We start from the raw sequence: 13,337 nt of genomic DNA, 5'->3' as shown, positions 1-13,337 counted from the left end.
AACGCATCCCCATACTCCTGAAGAAGAAGGGCTGTAAGCACTTTATAGCTTGAGAGTCCTTCTCTACCACGAGCCTCGTCTTCCGAATCGTCGTCAACACAGGGTTCCGGAGGAGAATCCGCCTTAAATTCAGGAGGATCTTCCCAAACCTCTCTCTCTGTGGGAGACAAACTCCTACTAGGAGAGGGACTAAGAGAATGCACTGAGTCTCTCCTAAGCAGAGTTGGTGCCTCGCGCCTGGTTGGCGCCTCGCGACTGGCTGGCTCCTCGCGCTTGGCTGGTGCTTCGCGCCTGGCTGACGCTTCGCGCCTGGCTGGCGCTTCGCGCTTGGCTGGCTCCTTGCGCCTGGCTGGCGCCTCGCGCCTGGCTGGTGCCTCGCGTCTGGCTGGCTCCTCGCGCCTGGCTGGCGTCTCGCGCCTGGCTGGTGCCTCGCGCCTGGCTGGTTCCTCGCGCCTGGCTGACGCTTCGTGCCTGGAAGAAGAGGCCTCACATCTGGTTGGAGTCTCGCGCCTGGCAGGTGAAAGGAGACGAGACTTCTTAACAGGGAGCCTAACGTCCTTTCTGCGAGGAGGATCTCTTGAAAGAACTCCGACCAAAGAGGCTAACTGCTCTTGAACAGCTAACAGGATCCTCTTCGAAGCTACTCCAGCGTCCTCTTCAATGGGAGAAGAGGGAGACCTCGAAGGAGTACGATCCTCTAAGTCAGAACGAGGAGACGTCGAGACCATCTTCGCCTTCTTGATCGAGGAGGGGTCTTCAACAGAGAAGCGTTCCGGGCTCGAGTCAAAAGCGGGTTCTTTCCAGTGCCTTTTCAGGGGCCTGGAAAGGTCCGAATCCTTCCACCCTCGTTTAGGTGAAGGAGAACCGGACGAAGAGAAACACTCACGCAGGACGCTCCTCTTGAAGCGGTCCTGAGCAGTCTGTTGCGAGACAGAGCCTGCTGAAGGGACGCCTGATTGGTGGGGATTCTCCACGACCTCCGTAAGGCTTTCGACTTTCCTCCTCCTCTGAGTATGGGAGCTTGGAAGAGGTCTAGGCCTGGGAGCGTCGCAGAGACACTGGGAGCACTCACTTCACTCAATATGTCACTATCACTTTCCTTACCTTGCATGGCCGCCATTTTGGTCCTCATCTTATGAAGAGTAGCCTTCAGATCGGTGATTTCAGAAGCCGAATCTGAATGCAAAGCCTGTGAGGGCGCAGATACAGAGGGAGAATCAAATACATTAATTAAAGGAGAGTTAGACTCAGGAAAAGGCTCAATAGGCCTTGTACTCACACCCTTTTGTGCAGCCCGTCTAAATCTATCCCTCTCTAACTTCTTCAAGTAAGAAGTTAGAGTCTTCCATTCATTAGCATTCAACCTTTCACACTCATGACAGGTGTTAGCCAAAGAACATTCAAACCCTCTACACTTACGACATACAGTGTGAGGATCCACCGAAGCCTTCGGTATCCTCACCTTGCAGCCTACATTCACACACACTCTCACACTAACACTTGAATCAGACATTCTAGTAGAAAAATCAATAGCAAGTCCAAATCCAGTCCACGGTAGCGAATGCCAAAACAACGATCCAGGTACGTCACCAAAAAGTCCAATAAAGATGATCAATTGCCTTGAAAAGCGAATTCCAGTCAGGAGGTAGTAACAACAATGTTGATACCACCGGCGACAGAGAAAATATGATAGAAAACAGGGAATGGTTTCCTAATACCTGCCACCCACCCAGGCAGGCCGGTAGATCACCTAACCTACCTGTAGCGAGTGACGCGAAATTTGAATTTCTGTCGGAGACGACGGAGTCTTAGCTAAGTATATATCTGACAGGTAAGTTGATTGTATGAAATTGTATTTTTCTCAGTCAAAACATATGCCCCTCAATGCTAACTTTCCTCTTTTAACGACTTTCTGGTCATTGTAAATTCGGCCCCATAATTTCTTATGGTGCGAAAACAGACAGAGGCCCAGGGACCGAAAACGATTGCATCACACTACGGCGGTAATCCGGCAGTAAAACATCTTCATATATCCAAAAAGTAAATAATAAAGATATATATGTGCATTACGATATGACAATTTGTCGAAAATTGCATTTTTCCTAACTATACAAACCTGAGGTCCTTTAACAATAGGAAGTAGCTAGCGGCAGCTGGGAGGGACGGTCGTAAGCTTCGAACAAGGGGAGAAAACGGTAGTTAACTGCTTGTCGATCGTGCGCGTGCCCGCGCGCCTGAGAGGTGAAGAATCACTTTTGCTTTCGGGCCCATGCAAAAAAAGTTGCAGAGTGAGGGGCGGTGGCATGAGGTGGGACTATATGTAAAGGACCTCAGGTTTGTATAGTTAGGAAAAATGCAATTTTCGACAAATTGTCATTTGTTCCGATACGTAATACAAACCCTCGGTCCTTTAACAATAGGAAGACTCACTTATTGGTGGGAGGAATCTGAGTCTTTTTGGTGAACAGACTGGTGTTCGTCCACCCTGGAATGCCTCCCTGGTCGTAAAGAGCGAGGGGAAGGGAATCCCCAAGCCCATCTGTCCGATTGATCGGGGTGTGCACCGCAGGATCAATGGTCAGACCTCTGGGCCAAGTACTAAGAGAGAGGCAAGCGTATCTCTTCGTACCAGCAAGCAAGAACTTGTTCCTGTTTGCAAGAGACAATCATAAAATGATGGGTTTGTCTCAAGTTGGCATCCACTTCCTCCCCCTTGTTGGAGGAAGTGGTGGATATTTACTCCTATCCCTACTGAAAGGGATAGGATGGTGCTCTATTGAGTAGCTCACCTGCATCTCGCCCTTACCCAGCAGGGTGACGACCGTATCCCTCTACCCAGAGGTAGAGGGGAGAAAAAAGATGGGAAGAGGAGCCAGTCACACTCCCATCCATTCTTACAGTCACACCAGGACTCGATGCTGTTCAGCCTACGAGGGTCTGGGTTTGCTACACAACGTGTTGAGCAGCCACCACGGGTCCCAAGGAAAAAGATCTAAGGACCTGTGGGCAATATCCCAAAGGTAGAAGGAGGTGCATGTGGTCTGGTTGGACCAGACCCCTGCCTTCAGTACCTGCGCCAGGGAGAAGTTCTTGTGGACAAAGCAGCATCTCCTTCGCATCGAATGCGGTGAAGTCCATTAGGGAGGGGATTGTGAAGGACTCGAACCGATCGTCAGGGACTGAAGGGTTCCGAGTCTTCGCTACGAAGTTCGGTACGAAATCGAGCATCACGGATCCCCATCTCCTGGATGCTTGACTTCGCAGGAAAAGTCATGCAGTTCCCTCAGAGGAAAAGAAGGGAATAGTCGCATGACCTATCCCTCTTCTCGACTTTGGTGATGTCCAGTACCCATACTGATCTATCCGTCTGCAGCGAAGTGTCTCGCATCCTCCTATCCCCATGCAGCGAAGTTCTTCTCGGTAGTGGATAGGACACCGCCACTCGATGGTGGGTGTCGATGGTATGGGTACTGGGACAAGCTATTAGGCCGAAGTAATGATTGATCGAAACCACCGAACTAAGTCCACAGCGTAGTTCGTAACTGACTCGGCTGCTCTGACAGCTGCCGACTGACTGGTTCGGTAGTAAGGCAAGTTGCCCAAGCATCCAAGTAAGTCACGTGACTTTCGCCCTTTAAAGGGTTATGCCGAGAGACCAAACAAATAGTGTATTTGTTTGTCACCAATGCCGGACGGCGAGGTGATTATTCTCTTAAGGCATGTGCCCAACAGGTGAAAGTCAATTGCCTTCTAGAGACCGAGGTCCCTGAAGGCAAGACATTCTCATAGTTGTTGAATCTCAGCTAAGGAGAAACAACACTATGTGCCGTTGAAGACGAAGGTAGACATTGAATGCAACCTACGTCTTCACAGACGAAATTCCGAGGAGAAGGAATTTCTCTAAAGAATTCAAATAAACCTGGTGCTTACAAATGAGTGGAAAACGCTAACCGCTATTTCATTGCTGTCCGGTGAGGAGACGTCGTTGCAATGAAAGCGGGGGCGCTTTTTTCAGTAATGAAAAAAACACCGGGGAGAGCCCGCCTGAAGAACTGCTTCTCATGGGCTGAACATTTGGAAGTAGAGCTGTCAGGTCGGAGCGTAGGCGATGTCTTCTGACACATCTGTTAATTCGGGGTGAACAATGAACAATTGCACACCTACGAATAAGAGATATTTTGAAGACAAACTCAGATGTCTGCAAAATCATTCGCAATATCGCAGTGCGATGCAGCGGGAGACTAGTACAGACTTCTGTTACCGTGCGGTAAACAGAAAGATGAAAGATTCCAAGAGATATCTCTGTTGAAAATTCTCGCAATGTCGAAGGCGATGGAATCGAGCGTCACAGCAGTAGATGGTCCTTCAGTTATTGCGAGAATCCCCATTAATCAGAGAACCTAAGTCCATGATTGTGGGCAGAGATACGGTTCGGTAGTCAATCAAAGCAGGGGAGAGAGAGACATAACTGACCGTGCATCTCGGAGGCCCAGCTGATACTGAGCTGCTATCAGGCAGTTCAATACGCAGTAGCTGAGCCTGAGCTCTCGCTGACTCGTCATCCTGAGTTACCAGGTAATCCATTATTCCATGAAGGAATGCGTTCGGCTAGAACCACCGAGCATAAAAGATATGCTCGAGCAATTATATTTAGGCGAAACGAATTTCGGTAAATACAAAAGCTGAAATGGTGTTGTCGTGACAAAACCATAAGTATATAAAATTGAAACTGGAAACTCCTGGGAGGTTGCAGGCAACCCCGAGTTGCAGTTCAATTAGAATACTCCTCGTCTAAGTCGCTATCCGTAGAGAAACTAGGATATGCGGCTACCCCTCGGACAATTCAACTGCTTAGCAGAATCATGTCGCGAGGTTAATATACGTATTATATTTTTTTGGTAGGAATTCTGAACAACGAATTCTCCATCCTAAATTCTTTTCCTTCAAGAAAAACAAAATAAGGATTGGAGATCGACCACCTTCGATCTCTAACAAAGAGAGTGAAGGAGAAGTCTTCCTCGAAGGAAAGCTTCAATGGTGAACAGAATACCGAAGACGATAGTTCAAGCCAAACTAGATGTTCCCGTCCGTTCTTCTCTATTCCAGGTTGGTCGCCTACTGTGAGATACTCTTCTTCAGCAGCATTCTTCTTCCACAATGCTAGAAATTCCAGGAATTCGAGCATAGGCGAGGTTCCCAATTATCGGGAAACAATTATCGGGAATTCTCGTCTTGCTCACTTTGGACCGTGGTCTCACCTAAGTGTTTGGAGATAGTAAAAAACTCGAACACTTTGAATGCGCTAGAAATTCCGTAGAATTCTAAGCATTCTGCGAAACCCCCGCCGAATTCGTCAAACGATATCGGCTGGTGGTCCTCTCGATTCCCGTAGAAATCGAGGATGGGGCAGGATCCTTCCTCAACGACCGGGGCTTACATCAGGTAGGACCCGAAGGTCCCCCCGGTAGCGCAGTCCCCAACGTGGGATCCTACAGAGAAATCTCTGTAGGATCCCTCCCATTTCCCTCGTAGCCGTAAGGAAAGAGGGAATGGGGGATGAATTGGATACTCGCTCGCCTTCCCAGTGGAACTAGTAGTTGGAGAAGAGTAGGAGCAGCCATCGCCTTGCGGCAATGGCCTCTCAGAGTCTGGGAAAACGTATCGTCAGGAGAAAACGTTTTCCCGAGGAGGGTTACGAACTCGCACTGTAGGTAAGGGTCTGCCGCCACTGTGAACGTCGTCTGGGTGGGGCTGATCGACACCTGACAGGAGAGAGCCGATACCATCCTCTGACTCATTCCAGTCCTCGTCGAGGTCGAAACCTCTCAGGAGGACCGAAGGGGTATATAAATACGGTGTCCGAAGACACGTAGAAACGCCGCTGTCGCAGTAGAGGAGGTGGAAGTAGCTTGTTCGACCGGCCAGATCTGAGAGAGCCTTCTTATCCGGAGACAAGAGACTCTGGTTCAAGACAGAATCGGCAAGCTCCGATCGCGGCAGACCCACCGTCGATTTGGGTTCCCTCTCGGGCCCCAAAACGACTCAGAGCCGAGACATGGGCTCTGCTGGTGGGAGCGGCAATCCTTCCCCGAGGTCGTTGCGCTGACGAATCAGCGCCATAACCTCGACAAAGTTCCTCTGCTCTGGATCTCGGAAGTCATAGCATCTTGCAGAGTAGGACCGTCAAGCCCCTCGAACAAGAGCATTCCGAGAACCTCCCCCTTAAGGAGGAGGAACTGCGATAGACCCCTCTCGGATTCCTCCTGCCACTTGCGCGTACGTCCTGGTCGATCCGAAGATCGTACCTGGTACTTACGGCGTCGTGACGGGATCGTGCGGGGTATGCCCCTCATCACCCCCGCTGTGCCTCGCTCTTCCTGGTGCAAACCGAGGAAGTTGCAGGCACGGGGAGAGAAGACATGACGCTCCTCTTTCGCTCGCTGGCAGAACCAGCGGGCTTTGGAGGGCTGCAGGCGATCGCCAACTTGCAGGCCTAGTCGAGCCGTTTCCCAGGGAAACGGCTGGACCGAGAACAGCGGCCCCGATCTCGTGTGCAGAGGAGCTGCTGCTGGTCCCCCTATCTGCCCGGTCCCTGTGGGAGTGGCGGTCAGGAGACCTGCAGAGACCACTGTCGCGGTGAGACCGGTGCGTGTCCTCGTGGCGCGTCATACTGCTGGTACCAGCCGAAGCTGGCACCAACGATTGGGAGGGGGGAACCTCTTCCCAGCCTCAGCCCGTGGGTGGTCAGAGACAGTCACATCTACCAGGGTTACCAGCTGGTCGCTGCGAGAGCGGCTGCTGGTCTGGCGAGAGTCACATGAGCGGCTCTCACCAGCTTCTGCTCCGTGCCACGTACTTGGCGCCGAGCGAACTCTGGCGCCAAAATTTGGCTATACGCTCTCCCGCGGGAGATCGTATACTCGGAAGTTCTTGTGAACGAGAGACCGAGCCGGAACCTGGCGTAGCGGCAGCGCCGCAAACACCAGGCGAGGAAGTACCGGTGGTAGTCGGTACGCCTCTGGTCCCCGTCTTCTTCTTCCTTGCGGAAGGGGAGACGGGCCCTGTTCCCTAAAGAGCAGGAGGACCGGCAGAAGAACCCCCCCGTCCCACGGGAGTGGAACGAGCCCTTAGAAGTTCCCGAAGGAGCCTTCTTAGGGGGGAAACCCGGGTTACCAGCTGGTCGCTGCAAGAGCGGCCGCTGGCCTGGCGAGAGTCACCTGAGCGGCTCTCACCAGCCTTCTGCTCCGTGCCGCGTCTTGGCGCCGAGCGAACTCTGGCGCCGAAACTTTGGCTGCACGGTCTCCCGAGGCAGAGCATACACTCGGGATCTCTCGCGAACGAGAGACCGAGCCGGAACCTGGCGTAGCGGCATCGCCGCTAACACCAGGCGAGGAAGTACCAGTGCTAACCAGTACTCCTCTGGTCCCCGTCTATCTCTTCCTTACGGAAGGGGAGACGGGCCCCGCTCCTGAAGGACCAGCAGAAGAACCCCCCGTCCCACCGGGGTGGGACGGGCCCTTAGAAGTTCCCGAAGGAGACTTCTCAGGGGGGGAGGCAGCCTTCTTCTTCTTCGGCTTATGGGCCTTAGAAGTCGAAGGGGAAGAGGCAGCAGCAGACGATGAAGACGAAGATGACACCTTCCTCTTCTTCTTCCTCCTTCTCCGTCAGCTCACGCAGGACAGTCGTCAGGTCCTCCATCCAGGCCGGAGCCGGGGCTATTGCCGAAGCAACACGGCCCGACTGCACCTGTCCGGAAGGACCTGGGACTGGGGAAGACACACCGTGGCAGGACCAGCATGGACAGGCACAGGAACGAGGAGCGACAGGAACAGCAACCAGCTCAGGAGCGGCAGGAACAACGGCAGCGGTAGACACAGAAGGGACACCCAAGCCAGCAGCGGGAACCACATCAGCGGCAGGTACGGCAGGACCAGCCATCGCCTCGTAGAATCATCGGCAGCCAGCGGGAACCTGGGTACTGGCGGCCGGTCCAGGGGCGAGCTGTTGGAACAGCGGAAGTCTGGGGCAGGCAACACGAAGAACACAGGCGGCGGCAGCATACCCCCCCCCCTCAGTATGGCGGCGACCGGCCCTAGTAGCGGCAGACGGCGTCACCGACACAGCATGGGGAGTGTAGACCAGCGGGAGGAAGCAGCATAAGCGGCCGTGGAGGTAGTAGTGGAGACCGCTCCAAGGTCACCACCCCAGACCTCGCTAGACGCTGCAGCAGCCCGTGGATGCTAGGCACACCCTGCAGCCGCAGTGGTCCATACCTGTCCAAAGTCATCTACCACGGATGTAGCACCTGCGGTAGCACAGACAGATTAGTAAGAGGGGTTCCCTCACGCATGGGGGGGAGACATGCCCCACCCCGAACACAAGGAAGACCCCAAATACAAAATACAACGAGGAAGCTGAGCGGGGGGCAGGAAAGAAGACGAAGAATCGGATACCAAGGAAGTCGCGGGAGAGCTTTCCGACAACTTCCTGGCAGACCTTCGCTTCCCCTACCCCCGCACAGCAGTGAAAAGTAATATGAAAATGAAACAGAATACTGCACTTGCGATTCACTTCATAGAACTTAAAGGGGGAAAGATCAATTCCCGGGTAAGAGCGGAAACTTGATCCATAATAATATGATGCTATCATAGAATATATATAAAAATGAAACAGAATACTGCACTTGCGATTTCACTTTCACAGGAAATAAATCGTAAGGATCAATTCCCGGGTAAGAGCGGAAATTGATCCAAAATTAAATTTGATGCAATTAAATAAATGAAAATGAAAAGAATACTGTGAATCCACTTTCATTGCATTCTATTCATACAAAATAAGAGGCTCGTGCCGAGCGCAGTCATGCTCTCGGCAACGAACGCACAGGGCAAAAATATAATGAAAAGAGTACTTACATTTTCAATTACACACTTTCGCCAAAAATACATGACTCGGCGTGAGCGCGCCCGCCCTCGGCACCGAGACATAATGCAAGGGTATCAATTTATGAAAAGAGCGGAAATCGCCGCATCTACGGCGATAGCTCCATGTTGGCTGATAATTAAGTAATGAAAATTAAAACAGTGTACTTACAGTTTCATTTTCAAGTCAAACAAACCATTAGTAGAAAACACAATACAGGCGGTCCCCGGGTTACGACGGGTCCGGCTTACGACGTTCCGAGGTTACGACACTTTTTCTTAAATATTCATTGAAAAATCCGCCCTGGGTTACGACGCTTGTTCCGAGGTTACAACGCTGACGCTTCCTACGCTCCGAGTTTACGACGCTTTTAAAAAACACATACTATGATAAGATAAGAATCCTTTATAGTTTAGCACAGTTTCTCTCTCTCTCTCTCTCTCTCTCTCTCTCTCTCTCTCTCTCTTCTCTCTCTCTCTCTCTCTCTCTCTTTGTATTTTCCAACGAAAATAATCACTGTAACTCTCTCTCTCTCTTTCTCTCTATACTACAAAGATGTATGTTTTCTAGTATGATAAATAAATGATTTACTATTTTTAAATATTAATATTAATTTATACAGCAATAATATCAATTCATAAAGAAAATACCATAGTGAATTAGTAAGATTTTAGCTTATATTTAAAAAATTATGGAAGAATGAAGGAAATCCCAGTCTTCTTGAAGTAACTTCCAGTAACCTTTTTCGAGATGCAGGTACTAAAACTGTCAGCTATATATCAAGTTCTGTGACAGCCAGGAGGGGGAAGAACTGGGGGAGAGCTGCAGTGTTGCAATCACGGTGGTCCTGACATTCCCCCCCCCCCCCTCTCTCTCTCTCTCTCTCTCTCTCTCTCTCTCTCTCTCTCTCTCTCTCTCTCTCTCTCTCTCATTTACTGAGACTCGAGATTTTTTTATGTACTTTTGTACTATTTGTTTTTAATACTTTCAAATAATAACAATAATAATAATAATAATAACTGTAATTACAAAATTCATATGTGATAGTATTTTAAAGAAATACAATACGTACTAATCTATCCATGTCACTTTTTATTAAGGTTGGGGGGGAACTCTCTCTCTCTCTCTCTCTCTCTCTCTCTCTCTCTCTCTCTTCTCTCTCTCTCTCTCTGCACTTTTGCCCACAAGATAATAATGTGTCATACATAGTGGTAACTCCCTCCCTCTCTTTCGCTGGAAGCGTTATAAACAGAGAGATAAACAATCTCTCTCTCTCTCTCTCTCTCTCTCTCTCTCTTTACCGAGATGAAAGAATTTTTTTTTATGGTACTAGTATGTAAAATGTTTTATTGATAATTTTCAGTTATTTAATAATATAATAATAATAATAATAATAATAATAATAATAATAATAATAATAATCAATAATAATAATAATAATAACTAAAACTTTATTACAAATTCATAATGGTCGTATTTTTAAAGAGATGAAAATTACCTTTCCATTTCACTTGTAAGGATAATTCCTCTTTCTTACTGAGATGAGAGAATTTTTGTATGGTAGATGCACGTGTTTATTATTTTTTCTATTTTTCAATACCTATAATAATAATAATAATAATAATAATAATAATAATAATAATAATAGAAGTAGTAATAATACGATAACTAATTTCAAAAGAAAATTCTTCCCTTTGTCTTTTTCTGTATCAATTTCCCCACCTCAACTCAGTGACACTCAAGCTTAACAATGCCATACAATGGTCAACGAATTTAATGGTTTTTATGTAATCTCTCTCTCTCTCTCTCTCTCTCTCTCTCTCTCTCCTCTCTCCTCTCTCTCTCACTGAGATGAGATCATTTCATGGACGTGTATGTAATAAGTTTATCATTAATATTTTCCAATAATATACTATAAGTACAAAATTCATATCTGAGTATTTTTAAATACAATAATCATTCCATTTCTCTCTTTTAAATACTGTAAGGACAACTCTCTCTCTCCTCTCTCTCTCTCCTCTCTCTCTCTCTCTCTCTCTCTCTCTCTCTCTCTCTCCACAAGATACTTGTCATACATTTGGTGTTTCTATTTCTTCCTTTTATCTCTCTCGCTCTCAGCAAAAGAATTGATAGACAGACAAACATAATTGCACAGTCCTCTCTTTCTCTCTTCTCTGGAGAAATATATGTATTTGTGGGAGGGGGAAAAAAGGTTGAAAAAAAGTTGCTGCAGACGTTCATTTCAATCTATTGAAACCTAGGAGTTATCTCTCTCTCTCTCTCTCTCTCCTCTGTATTTTTAATGAAAATATACAGTAATTTGTGAATACACAGTGTTGCACATGAAAAAAAGTAAATTAGTGATAATTTTAGAGATACGGCCCTAAGAAAAATTGCAAATTAGTAGTGAAATTTTCCCTCTGGACATGTTTTCAAGAACGTCGTTCCGGCTTACGACGATTTTCGGGTTACGACGCGTCTTAAGAACAGAACCCCCGTCGTAACCTGGGGACCGCCTGTATAAACAAAGCATACGACGATGAAGCGGGCAGAGAGCGATGACGAACACGTCCTTCACACCCGCGGCCGAAAGCAAAAGTGATTCTTCACCTCTCAGGCGCGCGTGCGCGCGCACGATCGGACAAACAGTTAACTACTGTTCTCCCCTTGTTCGAAGCTTACGACCGTCCCAGCTGCCGCTAGCTACTTCCTATTGTTAAAGGACCGAGGGTTTGTATTACATATCGGAACAATATAACAATTACATGAATAGCTGATAACAATCTGCATGAATAACTGGTAAACTGTTCTGCAAGACAGTTGAGTATAGCAATTATTTACAATAGTTACGAAAGTCAAGATGTCATGACGTCATAATACAGGACTTAAAAGAACGTTCTAATTCCGAAAAATAATTACTTAAATTTGAGTCAGTGTCGAGTTACTTTTTCAATAACGAATATTTTCAAATTAATCATCATAAATATGTAAAATATTGATGTTTTACTATTTATTTTTAAAATTATCTAAGAGCACGCTTCTCGTCATCTTCTACCAAAACATTTGTTTACTAACTTGTTTGCTGGTGAGAAACCGTGTTTCGATTGTTGTGATGAAAAGTGCCCCAGCGTCTGTGGGTACAAGTGGTGTGCGGATTTATCACAGGAAATGGAAAGTTTGTTGACACAAGCGACTCCGTAAACATCGAGATGGCGTCAATTTTCGAAACATTTTTAGTTGTAAGTAAAAATTTCTAAAGCGTTTTGGTGAGATTTCCACTGCCGTGGACGCCCTTTTCACTACCCTCTGTTTAAATCTTAAAATTTGGCCTTAATTTCTAACTTTGGAGAAAATACTTACTTCGAAAGGAGAGTAGAGGTCTTTAGCTCCATTTCTCACCAACAAGAAGTCGCGACTGATGCCCATCTCCGATGTCAGGACGCGTTATAATGTACTTATTTTGGGATTGTCCAAGCTGATCGTACATGGTCCACTCTGGACCCTACGGTTTTTTACCCTAAGTGACTTTTCTGGTATATTTTGGAATTCTGGACAACTTTTATTCTATGCATTTTGTTATTTGGGGTAATGGTTCTGGAATTGTAGGATCTGTCCCCGGATCTGCGAACTACAGGTTAATAACCCCCATACCCATAACCTGGGGTTCAACATTACCGAAATTTTCGACGGTATTGTTTTGTTGGGCGACCACCAAAATGCTTCTCTGATCTTTCGTTTCTAGACGACGCCTTCCAACAATTACCATAATTATTGCTCGAATTTGACTCACCTGGAATCTAATTACGTTCCAGTTACGATTTCCCGTTCCCTGGGAGAAAACAAACCAAATTGAAAACGTTAATAACAGAGCCACCATGGGAGGTAGAGATTATCCTGTATCCTCTAATGGTGAAATGGTCTAACACTCCAAGTCTCCAAGACCATTTGTAAACAAAACAAACCTTGTGTAAGTTGCCATTCGTAACTTTTTATTCTCGTTTTTATATAAAAAAAACTGTTGTGTATCTTTATTTTAGCATCGTGGGCGTGCAATAAATTAAATATACATTTGAGTCTTAATTCAGTTTGCTTTTATGAATTTTTGTGCTATTTACTGCAATAAACAAAGGGTCATAATTGTTTATACAATGACTGCTGGCAGCTTTCCACCATGGTACAATAATGGCTCCCTTATAGTCGAGAAAAAACGTAATAAATGCTATCTGTCAATTAATACGGTCCCGTTTACGTTAAATAAAAACGTAAATGCGTAAATAAATAAAAATATAAACATCTGCTACATTAAAAATACATATATAACGTATATAACTTCACCCTGCCATAACGATGACGTGACACAACTGCCGAACGTATCTAACTGTTGACTATTCCTTTTTCCTCTCAGTTCATCGTAAACA

General features: G+C 47.0%; 1 long non-coding RNA gene across 1 annotated transcript in view; it reads right to left on the bottom strand.

The window, feature by feature from the left end:
• LOC135216757 (uncharacterized) overlaps positions 1–12,805 on the bottom strand; it is an 82,751-nt gene extending 69,946 nt beyond the window's left edge. The window contains exon 1 of the long non-coding RNA XR_010314909.1: positions 12,710–12,805. This is a non-coding gene — a long non-coding RNA (uncharacterized LOC135216757). The remainder of the gene's footprint in view (positions 1–12,709) is intronic.
• Between the last annotated feature and the right edge of the window lie 532 nt (positions 12,806–13,337).

The sequence above is a fragment of the Macrobrachium nipponense genome, chromosome 6, assembly GCF_015104395.2.
Source record: "Macrobrachium nipponense isolate FS-2020 chromosome 6, ASM1510439v2, whole genome shotgun sequence".
Classification (NCBI taxonomy): Eukaryota; Metazoa; Arthropoda; class Malacostraca; order Decapoda; family Palaemonidae; genus Macrobrachium; species Macrobrachium nipponense.
Note: the sequence above shows the minus strand (reverse complement) of the source record. Positions and strands in the feature narration are given on the sequence as shown.